Below are 3577 nucleotides of genomic sequence, written 5' to 3' on the forward strand. Positions count from 1 at the left end.
GTTGACCACTAGGACAGACCCCCCAGTGCAGAATTTAGTGACAGACCCCTTGTGCAAACCTCAATGCCTGACTTCCAGTGCAGACTGTAGTAACAGACCCCCAGTGCAGACCCCAATGCAAACTTTAATAATAGACTCCCAGTGTGGCACTTTGTAACCCCTAGCACAGATATCAGTGGAAGACCCACAGAAGAGCCCTCAGTAACAGACCCCCAAGGGTTAGTTGCTTAGCTTTAGCATATTCCCTTTATTTGCTGATTGCTAGGTTAGCTTTGTAAAGCCAGAGGAGTCCTTTGGAATCCGGGACATTGGGGGATATGTAACAAGCAGCCACTGCTGGGGTGCTTAAGATATTAGCAGGCAGAGTTTGCTTCAACTTCAAAACTTCATCTCTCACTAGTTACTAAATCAACAGTGGGCAGTGATTGCTGGCATTGATTGGCAGCAAACAGGTTCACAAACATTAAACAATGTTTGCCGAACCCATAGAAAATTTGTTCTAGTCGAGTTTGCCCATCTCTAGTGCTCTCTGATCAGTTCCTGTAAAGAATTCCATTTTTACTTTTTACTGAGTCAGTGATTATGTATTTATTATAACATATGAATTATGATATATTTACATGGATGGTGATACTACCTAACCTTGTGCTTTGTATGTCATCAATAAGTTTGATCACTATAATGTAGAAGATCTCAGGCACTGGAAAGCACATTAGCACTTCTGCTGGCACCTAAAGAATGTAAAAGTTTTAACCTCTTATTTTTATTTTTTTGAACAGCTAAACATTTGAAAATACTTACCCTGTTTTCTATCTTGAGTCGTCTTCCAAAAAAAAGTATGTTCTTTACTACTGCAGCAATAAACTCTGTTGTATATTACCTCTAAGTAGACAGTTTTTAAATCACAAAGAGGATAAAGTAAAGTCACCCAATCAGGATACACCAGAGCCAATATAAAAACAATTTATTTGCCAAGGACTGTGCCCCACATTTCATCTTGTGGCATTTCTCATTATTGCATCACCTCACTTGGACTTTCTTGTAAGGAAGTTCCAAGCCGCTGGCATTAATAATGATCAGGATTTACAATATAAGAAGATTTAGGTAAGGTTTATTCTGTACTTACTGCATAAAGTGTTAGTGGGATGTTAAGGTCAAGGCTCACAATCTGCACACTTTTTTAACTATTTTGTTAACTAAATGACTCCTACTTTTGCTATTTGGACATCTGTCCCCTACTACTACCACTTTTTCTCAAGCAGATGTAACTTTACTAAACATATAGATTTAAGAAACCCTTTTCAGAAAAATGGCTGCCTGGACATTCACAGTGAATTTTAAGGTAGTCTTAGAATGGACATTGAGTATACAAGGAAGTAAATTGGCCTTTCAAAAAAACGTTTTTGTTTTAAATACACAGTAGTGGAGTTCTCGACTTCTCGTGTCAGTGACAACATTCCTAATAGGCCAAAATACGAGGGAAAAGTATCTTCCAACATTCCAAAAATAATATTAGGTTAATTGACTTCCCCTGTTGACCTTGGACCATGATTGATAAATTAGAGAGTAAGCTTTTTCTAAAGGACAGTGCTGTGTAATATGCTGGAGCTCTGTAATTGTACTTCTATCAGTAGAACATGATTAGGATGTACAAAGCTGTACCCTAAAGTCCCCCTCTGATTAACCTACCCATTGTATTGGTAATTGACTCTCACACAAGCTCTACTTTCAACCCTAACTCTAACCATAAAGCTTATTTTTCCTGTAATTCTATCACTAATAGGAATAAAGAAGAATGGAGATTTTCTGTTTCCTGTCACTGACTCCATCTGTACCCTATGTACAGGATGGCAGGAGCTGGATTCTGGATGGCAGATACATTTCCCCCCAGCTGTAGGGTGTGATCCCTGTGATATTAGTTTTCCCTTGCTCGCTTCTCGGCCTTTTGGCTAAAGGTAGTATCTACCTTTGCCCTTAGGGGTGTTGAAGCTTTTTAAGCAGATACAGTGGATCTCGCTTGGTCTATCCCAGCCATTTGGTCCTGGTGAGGTACCCTCTACTCGGCCCTGTAGGATCGTCCATTAAATTCGGCTTCACCTACTTGCTGCTATTGGGTTAGAGGCTTAGCCTATGCCAGGAACGAGCTTGCGATCTTCCCTTACCCCCCACTTTTGTGTCACTACCCCGGTAGTGGACACCAAACTGCCTTTTCAAAAGCAAAAGAGCCCGAAGAGCCCGAGGAGCCACAGAAGCCGACCATCAAGGACATCGAGGAAGCTGACGCCAGAAGCCGAAGCCGAAGCCTGAAGCCGACGCCAGAAGCCGAAGCCGAAGCCTGAAGTCGAAGCCGCAGCCGAGGCCCGAGGTGTCCGAGATGAAGGCGAAGATGGCCCCCAAGAAGCAGCAAGAGAGGAAGAAGCACCCGGAGCAGGCCCAAGCCAGCCGGGTGCAGGAAGAGAGACCCTCCACCTCCACCTCCGCCCCAGCAAGACCAGCCCCAGCTGCAGGAGCAGAGGCAAGCGGAAGACGCCAGACAGCAGATGGGGTTCCAGCCCTGGAACCCTGGATGAAGCAGATGGTCGTCCTCCAACTGAAGGAGGTGAACGGAAGGGTCCCGGACATGACGGCGGAGGTCTTTGGAAAGAAGATGGTCATCGACCAAGGCTTCTCCAAGGCCGAGACCCTCTCCATCCAGGCCTTCGTCAGAGGAATCTTCTACATCACATTTGTGTCCCTACAAGTGTGCAGAAGATATTGGGAGAAAGTGAAGGCGGCAGAACCCGGATCTCCTTTCAGCAACTTTGTTGCCAACTCGCCCATTCAACGGGAGGAAAGAAGAGTCACGGTGTCCATGCGCAGCCCTCACATCCCGGGACAAGACATCGCCACATACCTGAAGAGGTTCTGCACGGTGCTGAGAGAGCCAACCCGGATCCTGGACACCAACGGCTTCTGGACTTGTAAGTGGACCCTCACATGCAAGCTCAGGAGAGAAGCCACCACGGGGGACCTCCTGCACTTGCCCCAGTGCATCAACCTCGGCCCATGCCCCGGAATCCTCCACTACGAGGACATGCCCCGGACCTGCAGAAGGTGCGGAGCTGAAGGCCACGTAGGTAAGGATTGCCCCGCAGTGTTCTGTAGGCTCTGCCGTGTCACAGGGCACGAGTCCAAGGACTGTCCTCGGACTAAGACCTGCAATCTGCGGGGGAAAAGACCATCTGTACCGGGAATGCCCCAAGAGGACCAGGTCCTACGCTGGGATATTAAGAGGCACAGGAAACAAAGGCGACAACCAAGGACATGACAACCGAGGGGGACCGTCCACCAGAGGTGAGTACAGAACCCCAGATGCTCGTGGGCAGCCTACCTCCCTACCGATCCCTACCAGACCATCCTCCTCCAATACCAGCCCCCACACCCCCCAGGACCCCACCCAGGCCACACGGCCAAAAACCTCCCCCAGGCCCACTGGACCTGGCCCCAAACCCCAACCTGGCAAGACCTGCCCTGACTCCAACCCACCCCCAACCCACTCACAACCCAACCCCACCAACCCAGACCCCAGCCCCAGAAA

General features: G+C 47.7%; 1 pseudogene; it reads left to right on the plus strand.

The window, feature by feature from the left end:
• The first annotated feature begins 2386 nt into the window (after window positions 1–2386).
• LOC140332778 (uncharacterized) overlaps window positions 2387–3577 on the plus strand; it is a 1975-nt pseudogene continuing 784 nt past the window's right edge.

Source organism: Pyxicephalus adspersus, chromosome 6 (genome assembly GCF_032062135.1).
Source record: "Pyxicephalus adspersus chromosome 6, UCB_Pads_2.0, whole genome shotgun sequence".
NCBI classification, from domain to species: domain Eukaryota; kingdom Metazoa; phylum Chordata; class Amphibia; order Anura; family Pyxicephalidae; genus Pyxicephalus; species Pyxicephalus adspersus.